The 18,712-nt window shown below is 47.4% G+C and overlaps 1 protein-coding gene across 4 annotated transcripts in view; it reads right to left on the minus strand.

The window, feature by feature from the left end:
• Positions 1 to 18,712, minus strand: part of LOC146046365 (uncharacterized) — a 194,442-nt gene that overhangs the window by 136,464 nt on the left and 39,266 nt on the right. The window contains exon 1 of one of the 4 annotated variants that reach the window (XM_083165624.1): positions 12,171 to 12,224. The exons of the other annotated variants lie outside the window; for them this stretch is intronic. The gene's annotated coding sequence lies outside the window, so the exon portion shown is untranslated. Of the gene's footprint in view, positions 1 to 12,170; positions 12,225 to 18,712 lie in introns of those variants that run through there. 4 annotated transcript variants of the gene reach the window in all.

Raw genomic sequence — 18,712 nt, forward strand, 5'->3', positions numbered from 1 at the left:
TGGAGGGGGGGTCGCAGGGGTCCCGCGAATCACGGGAGGGCGCGGTGGTCCGGGGGGGAAGAGGAGGGGGGTGCAGGAGTAATGGTGGATGGTGGCTGTGGAGTAATGGTGGATGGTGGTCGTGTACTGTAGCCCTGGCTGGGCGGGGGGAGGTGATGTCAAGGGGGTGGAACGTTATACACATGAAAACGTTATACACAGAAAACACTGGTCTTTTCCCTAGGGGGGGCAGGAGGGGGGGTCGCGGGAGTCCCGCGAATCGCGGAAGGTCGCGGGAGTCCCGTGAATCGCGGGAGTCCCGCGAATCGCGGGAGGGGGGGGTCCCGTGAGTCGCAGGGGTCCCGCGAATCGCGGGGGGAGGGGGTGTCGCGGGGGTCCCGCGAATCGCGGGAGGGGGGGTCCCGTGAGTCGCAGGGGTCCCGCGAATCGCGGGGGGAGGGGTTGTCGCGGGGGTCCCGTGAATCACAGGAGGGGGGGTCCGCAAATTGCGGGAGGGGGGGTCGGGGGGGTCCCACGAATCACGGGAGTCCCGCGCATCACGGGGGGGGGTCACAGGGGTCCCGCGGGTCCCGCGAATCGCATTAGGGGGGGTCGTGGGGGGTCCCGCGAATCGTGGGAGGGGGAGGGCGCGGTGGTCCAGGGGGGGGGCAGAGGGGGGGTGCAGGAGTAATGGTGGATGGTGGCTGTGGAGTAATGGTGGATGGTGGCTGTGGAGTTATGGTGGATGGTGGGCGTGTACTGTAGCCCTGGCTGGGCGGGGGAGGTGATGTCAAGGGGGTGGAACGTTATACACATGAAAACGTTATACACAGAAAACACTGGTCTTTTCCCTAGGGGGGCGGGAGGGGGGTTGTCGGGGTCATGCCGTGGGGGGTGCCGTGAATCGCGGGAGGGGGGGCAGGGGGGTGGCGCGGGGATCCGTGAATCGCGGGAGGGGGCATGAATCGCGGGAGGGGGGGTCGTTGGGGGGCTGCGAATCGCAGGAGGGGGGTGCGGGGGGTGCCGTGAATTGCGTGAGGGGGGGGGCGTAAATCGTGGGAGGGGGCGTCCGCGAATCAAGGGAGGGGGTCTGCAAATTGCGGGAGGGGGCGCTGGAGGGGGGTGTGAATTGCGGGGGGTTCTGCGAATCGCGGGAGGTGCCGAGGGGTCCGCAAATCTTGGGAGGGGGGGCGCTACGGGGGGGTTCGGTGAATCGCGTGAGGGGGTGGGGGTCCTCAAATCGCGGAGGGGGGGGGGGGGCGGTGGTCCGCAAACCGTGCGGGGGGGTGGGCTAGAATTGCGGGAGAGGGGGGCGCGAATTGCGGGAGGGGGGGTCGCAAATCACAGGTGCCTTGAATCGCGGGAGGGGGCGGTGGTCCACAAATTGCGGGAGGGGGTGGTGGTCTGCAAATCGCGGGACGTGGGGGGTCGCGGGGGTGGTCGGGAGGGGGAGTCGCGGGGGTCCCGCGAATTGTGGGAGGTCGATCGCGGGAGGTCACGGGGCCCCCCGAATCGCGGGAGGGGGGTAGCGGGAGTCCCGCGAATTGCGGGAGGGGGGGGGGTCGCGGGGGTCCTATATATGTATTGCATGAACTATGGGCCCGATTCAAATTAGTCCCCGATGGTCAGAGTTTATGCATATGTGCATTTGCAAATGCGCCAATGCGCAGCCTAGTGAACAGATCTGAATCAGGCCCTTTGTATATTGGGGCTGATTCAGGTTGGATCACAGACCAGCAGATCCCTCAATGGGGGCGTGTGCACAGGCCCTCTCCTTCCTTAAACCGCCACTGTACCAATGGTTAATTCAAAATGGCCAAGGTACTATTTAAGTCATCTCTGCCCAAGCATGCGCATCCTTAAAAAATGGGGGTACGTGTGTATTATCACGGCGCCCCCGATATGTGATCGCGCGATTTTTCATCGCATCGCATGCCATACACCCGATGCACTGCAATGCGATTTTAGCCCCCTATGCGATGAAAAATTGTATAAGCACCCTAATGGTGCTTTTAAGCACCCTAATGGGTGCTTACAATGTTAAATGCACCCCCACGCCACCCCCCAGTATAAACGTGAACCCGAAGCGTGGCGAGCGCAGCGAGCCTGCGATGGGCGGCAGTACGCGTCCTCCAACCTTTTCATACCCCCACTATTCACGTCGGCGTGGAGTTGACTCTATAAAGTGTGGCGAGCGCAGCGAGCCCGAAGCGTGGCGAGCCCCGCGAGGGGACGCGTATACCTGTGAAGTTATGCGCGTCCGCTCGCCACGCTTCGGGCTCGGTGGCTCGCTGCACTAACCACACTATCTAAAATCAACTCCACTCCGACGTGGATAGCGGGGGTATGAAAAGGTCGGAGGACGCGTACCGCCGCCCCTCGCGGGAACGCTGCGCTCGCCACGCTTCAGGTTGGCATTGATAGTGGGGGTGGCGTTAACAATGGCGGTGCATTTAACTTTGCGAATCGCATCGCATGCCACTTGCTGGCATGCGTTGCTATGCGATATTTAATTGTACAATCAGGGGCATTTTCCCGAAAATCACATCGCATACCATCGCATAGTACCTGGGGGTGTGCAAGGATGGAATAACATGCAAATCAGCAGGAAATGGCCGAAAATCGGCAACAAAAAATCGGACGCAAATCGGACGCAAAATCGCACGCAAAATCGCATCGCAGATCAAATCGGCCAGAAAATCGGCAGAAAATCCGCCGCAAATCGGCCGATAAATCGGATGCGATATCTGATGCGATTTAGATGAAATCGGGCGCCGTGATAATACACAAGTACCGATAAATCAGATTCACAGTTAGACAATAAGAGAGAAGTAAGGGGTTCTGTTCAAAGAAGCTCATCAGCTCCACTCAATACTCATTTACCCCCCACTCACATGAAGGTCCATAAATGTGTCACGGGGACAATAGTTAATATGAGCGGAGAATCTTATTCTTATTGGAAACGCCGAAAGTCCCTCAACATGAATTACTTACAGCACACAGTGTGGCCCTCTCCAATAACAAGATCTTTATTGGTGTCTGCCAGTGGATAATTGCACAACTGGGTCCAATGCTGCCGGCCTCTCTATCCTCTAATGACCTTAAATATGTAATTTTATCTGTGTCCTTTATCTATGAACTGCCATAGCAACGCATGCTCTTTTCCACCCTCTGCAAACCGGTTTTAGGGATTTCTGTAATCCGGGTCACCAAAAAAATGATAATACCAAAACATCTGCCTTACAGTATATCATGTACACAATCATGAGACATAAGCCGAATTCAGCTTTGTTAGCAAAGCAAAAAAGTATGTTTGCGGTGTCTTTCCTGCTGGATCCCGCAATAGGCGCCAGATGTGCTGAACAATCTGTGCTTAGCACATCGCTCAGCACGGAGGCAGCAGTCGCCCGATGTGTACGCGGCTTAACATCTGTGGACTACATACAAAAGCAGCCAGTATTTACCCTGCACAGAACAAATATTAATGTTTTTTGCTCCCGCTGGATAGCAGCATGGTTTGTCCCAGGCACAAAATTACTTGATTTTTTTGCATTACTGAATTTGGCCCTACAACATGTTTTCTGATGGACAATGCATGATGGTTCATGCGGGATGTGGGCACTACGCACCTGAAGCTGCACAGAAGTTTCAGTAATACCCCTTTCACATCTCACCTAATTGCCGGGTTCATGCCGGTTACTTGCCAGTTCAACCTGGTAGTTGTTGCGATGTGAAAGAGGTTACTGGTTACAGCTAACCGGTAGCAACACTGCAATACGAACCGGGTAAAAAGAAGGGTTCTTACTGGTTAGTTGCCGTGTTGCTGTGCAGTGTGAATGGGTTAATCGGGTCAAGCGACCCGTTTCCCTTTCATACTTTGGAGGAGGTAGCGCTTGGAGCAGCGCCAGCTCTAAATGCTGCCCCCTCGCCCGCCTCCAATGACACTCCGACGCGCCCCCACAGGACGTCAGCGAACCGGCATTATTGCCGGTTCGCTGATGCAATCTGAACAGACCGCACATGCAGGGTCCAACCAGGATTGAACCGTTTCACAGTTCCGGTGTGACCTTGTATTTGCGGACTCAAAGCGATATAAGTGTTCAAGGGTTGCCCTTCTGGTTTTATAAATGAATAGATGTGCCCTGCCCATTTCCTGCTTGCTTCCTTATTATTTGTTGCCACCACAGAACTTCACTAAAGATTTTATGCAAGCCATCATACCTGAGGATGTGCCGGAGCAGGATGAAACGCATAGGATATTCTCACCACCTCTCCCCCTACAGTCCCCAATGATTCACAACTAAAGTAACAATTAAAGATTTTATACAAGCCGTCATACCTAAAGATGTGCCGGAGCAGGATGAAACGCATAGGATATTCTCACCACCTCTCCCCCTTCAGTCCCCAACGATTCACAACTAAAGTAACAACTGGCATCAGAGCTCCTAGCAACAGAAGAAAAACCCAGTCACGCAATTGGGCTGTTAATAATACACAACTGAGGATGGGGATGGGTGGTTAGGAGAACCTATGACAATGTGGCTTGTGATTGGACATTTCCTGACACACCCCCACCAATTAAAGCCCAGTATTTCAATGAAACCTAACTACAACTGCATTGTGAGCACCAGCCCCACCAATCCATGACCTCTCTTCTGCAGTTAACAGGACCTTGCAATGTGTCTGTGATTTCACCTATCCTTTACTATACACATCAGTTAAACGACTCTACAAATTCCTGCCCCCTCAGGCTTTCAATGCTTTATGCATCTCTGACTATGATCTAACTAACCAGATGTAAATGAATGAAGCACCCCTGCATAATACTGACTGACAGGCTCCCAACTGTATAACTATGTATTCATCTTAAATGCTTGGGGCTTCAGCCAACTCCTGGATACAAAGTAGTCCGTGAACAGCCAAAGCTAACCAATTAATGAAGGATTTGATAATGTCAGATCTTCACTGCTTAGTGAATTATTCATTGTAAGTAAACATCCTAAAGCACAAGGCAGGATTTCATTTACCAGATTAGTCTGTATCAAAGTGAGCTGGAGTTCTGGGACGGCTTTGTGAGCCTTGCTCTACAACAGGGAAACATTTCCTAAAGATCAACCTTCATTGAGAACGACCTCCGTGTATATGAATGAGACGAGGCACAATGTTCCAGAGAGGCCTTTAGCTACTGTGTCAGACATAAAAAGTACAGTGTGTCTTTTGGAAGAATCCTATGTGGAGTAGTGGATTACAATTGTTTAACGCAGGGATTCTCAAACTCGGTCCTCAGGACCCCACACAGTTCACGTTTTCCAGGTCACCCGACAGGTGCATTTATTACTCCCTGACACATTTTCAAAGATCCAGAGGTGGAGCTAATTATTTCACTGGTGATGCTGTGAGGAGACCTACAAAACATGCACTGTGTGGGGTCTTGAGGACCGAGTTTGAGAACCTGTGGTCTAAGGTCAAATGCTATCTAACATTAAACGTGTGGTCCCTCCACATATAGGATGAGCTTTTATACGGTTTACTAAAAAAAATGGGCCTGGTTTTGGGAGCAAATAAAAAATAAAAAGTAAGTAACTGAGTTGATTATTAACAGGCCAGGCGATTATCGATAGACTGCGCATGTGTAGAGTCCAAAGTACACATGGGCGAGGCCACCCTGCAGTAAAATCCTGCTACTTTTTTATCACTGGCTGTACACATATTGATTGACGTTTGGGGGTGTTACCCATCTATTTTATGAGAGTGTCGGGGAAAACGCAGGCGTGCCCAGGAGTTCGGAGGGAAGTCGTCAGTGGTCGTCCTAGACATTGTCTACCATCTATACCGACGTCAGCTCCGGCCCCGATCAGCCTGTTTCTATTGCAACTGTTCCTATGGGCTTCAACAGACTTCAACAGAACTCCCAACTTCATAAATGTACCCCTAGGAGTGCTGTGCAATGCAGCAGGAGATTTCTGGCTGAAACGGGAGCCTCCTGTAGGATGCGGGAGGGTAGGCTACTATGACATATTGTTTTTGCATGCAGGGTAAATACTGGCGGCTTCTGCATGTAGCCAACAAATGTTGGACAGCTTTATTTGTACACTTGAGTTTTGACATGCCCCTCACACATATAAGGCTGGGTACACACTGGTTGGTATATAGTTCATCATATTGAGGCTCGAAATACAGTGAGCATAATGGCGAGTTTGTCCAAAAAAACCACGTGACATCAGCCAGCCGCCCGCCCACCCAGCAGGCAGCTGCCCACCTGGGGACTCCCAGCATTTTCCCGGGCGCACCCACCATATATTTGTGGGCAAATCCAGAAACGCTTGTATACCCATATGACAGCCCCCTGCCTGCCTCCATCCTGCCCCCCCCCCCCCCCGCCCGTGTGAACACCTCGGCGACTGTGCAAGTCACCGAAGGTGTCCGCCCAGCGGCCCTGCACATGAGCATATGCGAATATACATATGTGCAGAGCTAAAACATTGGCCCTTGGGACCGATCAAACCACAATCATCATCTATGCAGTGCGTATACAGAATAAACCTCTCTGCACAGGTTACATCTGCCCCAGCTGCAGTGCAGCATAGTTTTACCCAGGTGCACAAATACTTTTTTCTTCAGTTCGGTTCCAGCACAGAATCAGCCCCTGTATGTTGTTGATAGTAGCAGGAGTGAACATATGAAAGCCTCATAAATTAGGCGGACAAGGATTTCCTGACAACCATAACATAAGTGCAGTGACAAATGGGCTGTTATCCAAAGAGGAACCGTGCATTCTGCGATGACTCCACCTACAGTATAACACTAATGGCCTATTAACTGTAATGTTATACTAAGAGGGGAGCGTCACTGACAATGCATCAGTTCTACATCACCTGTCTGTCATTGCCGTAATAGCCGTGCTCCTAATGGCATTCTCCCAGCAATGATGTTATCACAGAAGTGTGCAGTCACCCGCAAGGGAATCACTGGCATTCTGTGCGCCACATCTGCAGCAACACAATGCACAAAGGGTGCAGTCATTGTCAAGAGCAACACCAAAATGAGGAAGCAATGTGATCCCCTGGGGTTTTCAGACATAGCAGTCTGTACAGTTGACAAAGAATGGAGCGTAGAACACTAGTACACACTAGTAAATATATCTACAGACGTATCGGGCAGCATGTTCTACATAAACAATGCCAAAGCCGATCTGTCGGGACTGACATCACAAATGCACGAGCTGTCAATCACCATCAGCTCCCGGCAGCTGTATGGTTGGTTGGCAGATTACCCATACACACAGCACAATGCACTGATATATCTTTACAGCCGACCCGATATAGCTGTGAATGACGCCGTTCACAGATATATCACTCGTACACACTGGTTGATGGTGCATCGATATATCAATCGTTCAATCGAACGCCCGATATATCGGCCAGTGTGTGCCGTTGACATAGACCACACCTCCTGGTTGCTAGGCCACGTTCTAAAAATGTAGGCGTTATACTACTACACTTACAGGTGTCCCTGCTTCTGTGCAGCCAAAGTTGGGAGGTATGTCAATCAAAAACAAGGCCGGACTTCATTGCCGGCCAGCGTTGCGCACAAGCATTGTGGTCCATATGCATGGGCAGTTCATCTGTAATCGTTTGCTGTGCGATTTCGCAGCAGAGCAACTAGGACTGAATAAGGCCCATTATACACAACATATCTGTGTCAAAGTTACTTAAATCTTCATAACTTATCAATAATCCTCAAGCCATCCTAGAGACGCCTGGCCTATCCATGCGGAGAATACCCCAAATGCTGATAAGTGCTGTATTCCATGGGGTGCTCATCTTGGTAATGGAGTACAGATTATGTCACTGCTCTGATTTACTGGATTTATAAAGCTGGAATGGCTTTGTACGTTGTCCGTTTCCTCCCTATCCCTGGCCTGTGTCAGCACCTAGAGTGCAGATCATTAAAAGCTGGCTTTTATTCTGCGCTCTGATTGAGACATTGGCTCCCCAGCGAGTGTGGCGTATTGATTACTTTGTCTTTTAATTCCTGTGCCAAGTGATGCAATCAGATTGATTTCCCTTGGGGATCAGAGTGTTAAGGGACTCAAACTTTCAAATGAATTGTCATTTCTACAGGACAAAGAAGCACTTTAGAAAATCCTTTCTATGGCCCCCGAACGTGAAATAGTAAGTGTTCTTTTGTTTCAGAAGCAATATTCGTCACGGGGTGAGTGTGGCGTTTTCGGGTTATTGCCAGATTATATTCGATGGCAGTTTGGTATCAACTGAAAATAAATCATGGTCCAGTGTCCTGGGAAAGCAACTTGCGGGGTGATTCCTGGGCAGAAAGTGGCAATCTGAAAAGCAAGTATAGACTTAAGGTGGCCATACATCAGAAAGATACAATCATACAATCTCATGGATTGTATGCAGATTGTGTGCACATCTTGTGTACACAATCATACAATCAATCAGCAGATGGATTGTATGACTGATTGTATGATGGATTGTATGCAGATTGTGTGCACATCTTGTATACACAATCATACAGCAGATGGAATGTATGACTGATTGTATGATGGATTGTATGCAGATTGTGTGCACATCTTGTATACACAATCATACAGCAGATGGAATGTATGACTGATTGTATGATGGATTGTGAGTAGATTGTATGTCCAAAAACTGTAAGATATTGATTACAGCCTGTACTGCTGTGGCCGAGGTGGTGAAGCCACAGCAGTACCTGAACCTGCCTGTCCCACTATGGGCCTTATTCAGATCTGAGCTCAGTACAAATTTGATTGGAAAATGGGCAAAACCATGTGCACTGCAGGTGGGGCAGATTTAACATGTATAGAGAGAGTTAAATTTAGGAGTGGTGTCTTGAAACTGAAATCTAAATTGCAGTGTAAAAATAATGCAGCCAGTATTTACCCTGCACAGAAACAAAATCACTCACACAAATGTAACTCTCTCTATACATGTTACATCTGCCCCACCTGCAGTGCACATGGTTTTGCCCATTTTCCAAACAAATTTGTACAGAGCTCAGATCTGAATAAGGGCCTATACCCTGAGTTGGCTGGCACCTGCGGAGGTCTTAGACTTCACCACTAATAGCCGCCTTTCAAGGGCAGACTAGCTCCCCCCTGTTCTCGTTTGCCACCTGGTCTTTTGCAGTGACATAAAGTCTCAACCGAGTCAGGGTACTAGTAAGAGGAATACTGACTAGACAAGACAAAGATAAATTAGGCCCTGCACATAAACATGTGCAATCTTGCAGCCTTAACCGCCATAATGAGAATCTGTGACAATAAACAAAACTATAACCAAGGTATTGCGGATGGAATTACAACCTAACCACGTCAGCGACGCTGTCGCCAGGCTAGACCAAAGCCTCTGGCATCTGCCGAGAGACAAACAAACAAGAAACATAAGCTAGGTAAGCCAGCATGCGATCAGGCCTGCACCCCAACTGCATCCTTGACTCAGAACAAGAGCTATGGCTCCAGCTGGCACTGTGAGAATACCAACTGCAGATAGTAATGAAAGGTGCCACTTCCACCACAATGACACAGGCAGGATTTCACAGGACACCCAGCAGGATTATTTGCTGGACACAATAAGCAAGAAAGATAGTTTTGCAGCGCTGGTTAAAAATGACAATTGCATTGGATTGACTTTACATCATTTTTATACTCATAAAATATAAGACAATTTAATAGACCATTGGATAGGACATATCGGATAAAAATAAATTGAAAATAAAATTAAAAAAGAATATATATTTACATTAAAAATATTTAAATTGCAAAAGACATAGTGGCAGGACAATTAATTGGGTACATGATATCCTCACTGTCCGTTCCTATTAACACCTGGAGAAATAATGGACCAACTCATATTGGTTTAGAGTAGTTATAGTAATGCTGTGTACACACGGTACAATCCATCATGAGATTTTGACTATATAGTCAAAATGGAAGCGGTACATCTGTCAGAATGAACTTAGGTCTACAGTCATTAGGTCGACCCCACTAGGTCGACTGGCAGGAAGGTCGACCTGACTTAAGGTCGACATGGGCCAAGGTCGACATGACTTAAGGTCGAATTTGCATAAAGGTCGACATGAGGAAGGTCGACTGGTCATAAGGTCGACATGGGTTTTTCACAGTTTTTTTATCCAAATGTCGACACAGTCGACATGGACACAGTTGGCAATGAGAATCGGATGCTCGCTTCGCTCGCTATGCTTCGGGCACGGTGCCTCGCTGCGCTCGGCACACTATTTTATTCTCCCACCACGCCCTAGTGGATGGTAGGGCATGAAATACCGCCTGTCGGCACATGTCGGCTCAAAAAACAGTGAAAAACCCATGTCGACCTTATGACCAGTCGACCTTCCTCATGTCGACCTTTATGCAAATTCGACCTTAAGTCATGTCGACCTTGGCCCATGTCGACCTTAAGTCAGGTCGACCTTCCTGCCAGTCGACCTAGTGGGGTCGACCTAATGACTGTAGACCTAAGTTCATTCTAATGGATGACCGCTTCCCGTCAAAATCGCATGCAGATCGTATGCACATCGTATGCAGATCGCACAGGTTTTTTACCTTGCGATCCCGATGCACGCTCCCGTGACAGCACAAATCGAAACCCAGACAGACAGGGCTGCAATGACTATATAGTGCAAATGGAATGTAGATAGCATGAATTGTATGTAGATATTACAGAGATAGCAAAGATTGTATAGCAGTCGAATAGCAAGGGAATCTCACCATGTGTACACCTGTTGGATTATGGGGTCATGGATCAGAGTTTTACTGCAGATTGTTCCTTTTATGGTCCAAAGTCCCTTTTGTATATCCAATCTAGGCGTGGCGTACACCGTTAATGGTTATGGGTGTAAGGAAGTTCTGGTCCGTCCAGGCTGGTTCGGGCAGCTGATGAGGGGTCGAGATACCGCTGAGACTTGTAGTCCACCTACACTGGAAATTGTAATCCACCTACTAACGCGTTTCACTTGTAAAGCTTTATCAAAGGTAGCATGGAAACAAGACGGTAACTATAACTACTCTAAACCAATATAGAGCTGATCCATTATTTCTCCAGGTGTTAATAGGAACGGACAGTGAGGATATCATATACCCAATTCAATGTCCTGCCACTATGTCTTTTGCAATTTAAATTGCTTCACCACAATATTTTTGATGTAAAAATATATTCTTTTTTTATTTTATTTTCATTTTGTTTTTATGTGATATGTCCTATCCAATGGTCTATTAAATTGTCTTATATTTTATGAATATAAAAATGATGTAAAGTCAATCCAACGCAATTGTCATTTTTAACCAGAGCTGCACACCTATCTTTCTTGTTTATAGTTTCCTTGTTCCAGGTCTGACCTACCTGTTTTTTTGCAGCTGCTACTTAGCTAAAGCAGCTCCTGCTAATTGCGCCCCTACAGGTACACTTTCATAAACCTGGTGCAGGTTGAAAGTGGTACCCTCAAACCCCCTATTTTTTGTTTGCTGGACACAGACTGGATCAAACTGAACACTGGATTGATCTCAGACAGTAGTAGCTAGGAACTCTGAGAATCTCTAGAAACATGGAGATACCAGGAATATACTAAATATATCACAGGACTAACAAGGCCTGAGCAGGACTGTAACAGGACTAAACAGATCTATACAGGACTGAGACAGGACTGTAATAGGACTACAACAAGTCTATAACTGCAGGTTCTCAATGCTGGGAGCATACCTAAATACCCAGTGGCTTAGGAGGCAGCCACTGGTGTGGTATAACCCACCAACAGTCGGGATTCCGACAGTCATTAGCCCGATGTCGGAATCCCGACTGCACAGTGGGGGGGGAGCGCAACGAAGCCCCTTGCGGGCACGCTGCGCTCGCCATGCTGCGGGCACAGTGGCTCCCTGCACTCGCCACCTATTTTATTCTCCCTCTATGGGGGTCGTGGACCCCCCACGAGGGAGCAGTTGAGATTCCGACGTCGGGGTAATGACTGTCGGAATCCCGACCGTCGGTGGGTCATCCGGCACCCGCAGCCACACCCAAAGGCTAAGGTATGTGTGGAATCAGCCAAAACCTCTGATCTGGTGAACACACAAAACTCCACACAGAACATAGTGACTGCTGCACAAACACCGACCGCCAGAGGAGGCTCATAACACTTACTTTTCAGACCGAAGGCTGGAAAAATTATTTGATGGTGTGCGATCAGGGGTGTCACTGTCTCTTGTGGAGTCTGTATCTCAATACAGACCAGACTGTACTAGAAGAACCAAAGCAGGCAGCGACACCTCATGCAAGGAAGGGGAACTGCAGGGGTTTTTAAAGGTGCAATAACGAACACTATAACTCCCATTACAATTGTTAGATCAATAGATGGCTATACATACAATGGAAATATATGCACCAATACTGTTGCCAGCAGCTGGTCATATCTATAGATAGTCTAAGTGCAGGTAATTTCCTCCTTGAATTATTACAGTTTTCCTTTTAATTGGTAACACAGCCATTAAAAGACAAATGGTGCCAGAGTTAATCTTTTCTGGGAAGCTCGCCTGTTGTCCCCAACTACCAAAGTTAGTGTATAGAAGCCGTGGGGGGCTGGCATAGACTGTAACGAGCAGGTGCTGCAGACAGAACACAGATTTCTGGGGAAGATTTACTAAAGCTTCTCCAAAATGAAAAGTGGAGGCGTTGGCTGCAGCAACCAATAAGATTTTAGCTTCCATTTCTCTAATGCATTCTATAAAATAATAGGCAGCATCTGATTGTTGCTATGGGCAACACATAGGGCAGTATTCAATGAGGCCAATTCGCCATGTTTCATGGCAAATTTGTGCTATTTTCAATTTGGAAGGTGATTTTTTGTGTCAGAAAGTGAATCACCCTATTCAACGTGCACTGTTCGCCGACGGTGAACAGTGAATGAGGGACAATTCACCGTCTGATACTCTCCGCAACTCGCTGTGGTTTTTCAATGGGTTTTTCAATGTGATTCGCCATGAGTGTATTCAATGAGAAGATGGCGAATTGCTTTCTAAGTGATTTTTGCCGTGTGTCACCGTGTAGTAATCACCATCTTTTCATGGTGAAGTGGAATGTGAACTTTTAAAATAATGTTGTTTTTTTTAATTTTTATGTGCCAGCAGGGGGCCGGGAGCCGCTCATTACATATTCATATATTCACTGCTCCCAATCATTACATATGCACGATCGGGAGCAGTGCATACCCGGTCCCCTGCTGGCTCTCCCGGGGGGCAGCTTGTGCTGCCTGGCTCCCGGGGAGCCCACCTCCCCCCCACATACATTCTGGGGCAGACAGGGAGACTTCCATCTCCCTTCTTGCCATCCTACCCCTGGCTCGCTGCGGCGTCCGCCGCAAGGGTTCACATTTGCTGTCAGGGGCAGCGAGCCCCTGCCTCGTTGAATAGTGTGTCAGCGAGTGCTGGCAGCGAGGGCTCCAGCCCTCCGGAACACGGCGACTGTGCAGCGAATCCTAAACAGGATTCGCTGCACATCGCGATTAGGGTAATTGAATACTGCCCAGTGACTCAATGGCTTAGAAAGCTTTATTAAATGTCCCCCATAGGTATTTAATACTGCTGTCAACCTTTTATTGTTATTATATATTTTATTTCTTTTTATTGCTATTAAGACATATGTGACTGTACTGCAGTGATTTAATAAGTGCCTTTTACACGAGAGCCGATAGAAATGATCAAATATCCAAACAGTGAACAATGTAACACCGGACAAAAGTTTCCAGCGCTGGTATTAAAGTCTCCTTAGTTACCCAGCTTACTGAAAGTGGAAGACAGCGGAGGCTCAGTGCTTCAAGATCAGAGGAGGCTTTGAAATGCTGCCCAACCCTCGAAAGTCTAAATTTAACTAGAACAAATAGGAATGTTCATTCGGATCTATGTATTTAGCAGCCAGATCCACAGCCAGACTCAGCCCTTGCGCCTGGTTAAATAAAACCATGCCAGTAATTACTAGGGGCTACCACCCGAAATGTGTTTACAAATTATAATGGTATAGTCTCAAACTAGAAAGGAGCAGTGTTTATAGAAACCCCAAATATCAAAATGAGAGGTTCTGTTTTTAGAGGGGTGATTTTAGGTAAACTACTGCCACACGCCTGGTTCTAATATTATGTTCAATGTGGATCTAAAATGCTGACAGTTGGTAACATTATCACTGGGTGAGAACTGAGATGGAGGGGTGCTTGCTGGGGTCATGCTCATTTAGTTTATTTTTATTTTTTTGGGGGGGAGGGGATGTTTTTTAATAATTTATATTCTTTCAGAGGTTTACAGTATATAAATGGCAGGAGGAACATGAGGGGTATAGGGGAGTGTACTAGGGGAATAGGTGAGTGTACAATGGGAGTAGGTAAGTGTACTAGGGGAATAGGTGAGTATACAACGGGAATAGGTGAGTATACAACAGGAATAGGTGAGTGTACTAGGGGAATAGGTGAGTATACAACGGGAATAGGTGAGTGTACTAGGGGAATAGATGAGTGTACAACGGGAATAGGTGAGTGTGTAATGGGAATAGGTGAGTGTACAATGGGTATAGGCAAGGGTACAATGGGAATAAGTGAGTGTACAAGAGAAATAGGTGAGTGTACAAGAGGAGTAGGTGAGTATACAAGGGGAATAGGTGAGTATACAACGGGAATAGGTGAGTGTACAATGGGATGATGTGAGTGTACAATGGGAAAAAGTGGGTGTACTAGGGGAATAGCTGGTAATACAAGAAGAATAGATGGTAGTACTATTGGCAGAGTGTCTATAAGTACGTGCAGTGTGGTTGTCAGACCTCACACTTAGAAGATATAACCAAATGAAGGCTTTATTCAAGTGGCAGGCTTGTAGGTTACAACAGTACTTTAGTAGTTAACTTCAAGCGGTAATACAAACTGGTACATTGGGAACGACAGTCTCTGGTTGTTACTTAGCTGTAGCGTCTTGGCGCGTGCAGGGTCAATGACAGTTTGCTGGTTTACGCTGTGGTATCTCTCCCAGTCTTGCTGCTGCCAATGATGACTGATCTCCCTGTGCTAAGGTCACGCTGGTAACGGGATTACAGCGGGGACTTGCTCCTATGCGCTCCGGTGCACGTGGAGCTACAAACAGCATGGACGGAGTCACATACGCTCTGAGGCACACACCACGCGGGGACTTCCTCACAGGAAAGGGAACGCTGCCAGCAGGGTCAGGGGTCTCTGCCCTGCTATTCGCTTAAGCGAGCTGTCACTCAGGGTGACGTCTAGCTGCGTTAGCTGCAAGGGGACAAGGCAGACTGTGAGCCTTACACTAGACAGTGTATGGAGACAGGCGCTGAGCGCTATAATCTAACACTCCCCCTCGCTCAAGGCTGTCTTCGGCTACATAAAAGAACTTAACACAATGCTTTGTCCTTTTGTGATACCTGTAACCGAAAATATGGTTAGAGAGAAGAGACATTTAGAACATCAAAACTTCAAATCAACATTTTGAACTTAGACAAGTCCACAGTCCTTCACGAACTTAATAAGCAAGTTTGTCGACAGTCCTTTTGTAAGCATGTCAGCGACATTCTGTTCACTTGCAATGTATTCAACATCGATGGACTTGTTCTCCACTAGTTCTCTGATGAAGTGGTGTCTTATCGCGATGTGCTTTGACCTTCCATGGTGCTTGGTAGTACAGGAAAGATCTATTGCTCCCCTGTTGTCACTCACACAAAGTCTCTTTGATCCAGAGTGCTTCTTTTGATGTCTCTGTAAGAGCCATGTATTCGGCCTCAGTTGTTGAGAGAGCAACCGTTGGTTGTTTTCTACTCGCCCAACTAACTGCTGCTCCGGCCAGTGTGAACAGGTAACCGGTGTGGGAACGACGATCATCTTCATCTGCTCCCCAGTCGGCATCGCAGAAGACTTTCAAATTTGAATTGCTTGTCTTGGCGAATTTTAATTTCAAGGAACTTGTACCTTTTAGGTATCTCAGAATCCTCTTCACTGCAATCCAGTGTTGTCTTCCAGGATTTATTGCAAATTGGCTCACCCGACTGACTGCATGAGTGATGTCTGGACGGGTTCCAATACTTGCATACATAAGACTTCCAACCACGTTCTTGTAAGGAACATCTTGCATTTCCTCTGCTTCTTCTTGTGTGGTTGGTGACATACCTTTTGTAATCTTGACGCTTTTGTCAATTGGTGTATTCACTGACTTGGAGTCTGCCATCCCATACTTCAAGATTGTTGCCTCGATGTACATTTGTTGGTCGACTGTGACTGTTCCTTCTTTCAGGTTTTGAACAATTCTCATGCCCAACAGATGATTGGCTGGACCTAAGTCTTTCAACTTGAATCTCTGTTTCAGTTGATCTCTCACACTTGTAATGTGATCTTCGTGACCTGCTATAAGTATATCATCCACATAGACTGCTATGATGAACAACTTTTCTCCCAGAGTTTTGTGATAAAGGCAGTGGTCAGTCTCTGATCTAATAAAATTCATTTCAAGTAGTACTGTGTCCAATTTTATGTACCAGCAACGACCACTCTGCTTTAGGCCATATATGGATTTCTTCAGAAGACACACTTTCTCTGTCTGAAGTTCATTCTCATCATAATGATCTGGTGATTCCATATAGATTTCTTCAAGTAGCTCTCCATTTAAGAATGCTGAGTCGAAATCTAGTTGGTATAGCAGTAAGTCTTGTAAGGTGGCGACTGCAATTACTAACCTGAGAGTGTTATACCTCGCAACAGGTGAGTATATCTCCCCATAGTCAATTCCGGATCTCTGTGTGTATCCCTTAGCAACAAGACGGGCTTTGTAACGGGCAACTTCTCCGTCTGAATTTAACTTCTTGCAGAAGACCCACTTGTTCTTAACTGTCTTGCGGTTGCTTGGCCTATCTACTATGGTCCAAGTATCGTTCTCTCTCAGTGCTGATAGCTCTGTGTCTATTGCAGATTTCCATTTCGCCCAATCACTGCACGCTTTCGCTTCTTGAATACTCTGAGGTTCACTGAAAGCTATATTCGCATATTCTTCCTCATATCTCCTGGCTGGTATGCCCTTGTTTCTTCTTACAGAAGCTCTATTTGTTGGCTCGCTTCCTTCTTCAGTATTTTCTGTTGCAGGTATGCTCTCTATTTCACATACCTCTACTAGTGCTTGCTTTTCTTGCTCTTTTGCTTTTGTGGGTGATGCTGTCTCTTGAAATATCACATCTCTTGATTTTAGAAGACGTCTGTTCTCTGCATCCCAGAGCCTGTACCCTTTGCTCTCCTCACAATAGCCTAGCAATATGCACTGTCTTGATTTTGGGTCAAGTTTCTTCCTTTTCTCTTTTGGTATATGCGCATAAGCTCTGCTCCCAAAGACACGGAGGTGACTGATGTCTGGCTTCTTCCCAGACCAGGCCTCTAAGGGGGTTTTTCCCTTCACGGCCACTGTAGGTGTTCTGTTTTTCAGGTATACTGCAGTAGATACAGCTTCTGCCCAAAAACTCTTCTCCAGGCCAGCATCGTTCACCATCGCTCGTGCTCTTTCAACGATTGTTCGGTTCGCCCTTTCACTTACGCCATTCTGTTCAGGCGTATAGGCCATCGTCAGCTGATGCTTTATGCCATGTTTTCTGAGAAAGTCGGTTAGAACTTCATTTTCGTACTCTCCCCCATTGTCGGACCTCAGGACCTTTAGTTTTAGGCCCGTCTGAGTTTCCACTAGGTTCTTGTACTCCACAATTTTCTTGACCACCTCACTTTTCTTCCTTATGAAGTATACGTGTGTCATTCTTGTGGCGTCATCGATGAGAGTCATGAAGTATTTGTAACCACTGGTTGACTCCTCTTCCATTGGTCCGCACACATCTGTGTGCACCAGAGCTAACTGTGTTTCTGCTCTGCCTGCTGACTTGGGAAATGGGTTGCGGGTCTGCTTGCCTTTTATGCAACTCTCGCACACAGGTCTTCCGGTGTCCTTCACTGTGATTCCTGTTGCCATCCCATCAGCTACTTTCTGGACATTATCATATCCTAAGTGTCCCAAACGTCTGTGCCAGAGTTCCATCGACTCATTTTCAGCAGAGGCTGCCAAAGCTACACATTTCTCTGTGTCTAGGACGTATAGTTGGTTGCATCGGGTTGCTGAAGCAATTACAGTCCCTCTTTCATTATGCACCATACACTTGCCCTTTGCAAACTGGACTCTGTAGCCTTTTGCCTCGAGTACGCTGATAGCGATGAGGTTACTTCCCAATTCTGGTACATACAGGACGTCTTGGATATCTGTGACTACTGTCTGTCCCTCAATTCTTAGTCTCACTGTGATTGTCCCAACATTTGAAGCAGTAAGGACCTTTTCACCAATCCCGGTAACTGTTGTGGGGTTACACTGTGTTAAAGAATTGAACCACTCCTTGTTGCAGCTGAAGTGTCTAGAGGCTCCCGAGTCCATGTACCAGAGATCCCTCCTTGGCTTGTCTGTTACATTCAGCGCTGACTCGTTCTTCTTATCATGCCGCTTGTGCATGCCACTAGTGTTCTTCAGCCTGCATTCTGAAGTCTTGTGCCCTACTTTGTGGCACACATAACATTTGAATGTGCATTTCTTGGGTTTCGCACCCTTTGCTACTAAGGCAGAACCCTCAGCTATGGCATCCTTGTGGATTCTCTCTTGGAACTGTAGTAGCTTGGCTCTCACAAC

Source organism: Crinia signifera, chromosome 11 (genome assembly GCF_055691185.1).
Source record: "Crinia signifera chromosome 11, ASM5569118v1, whole genome shotgun sequence".
In the NCBI taxonomy this organism is placed as follows: Eukaryota; Metazoa; Chordata; class Amphibia; order Anura; family Myobatrachidae; genus Crinia; species Crinia signifera.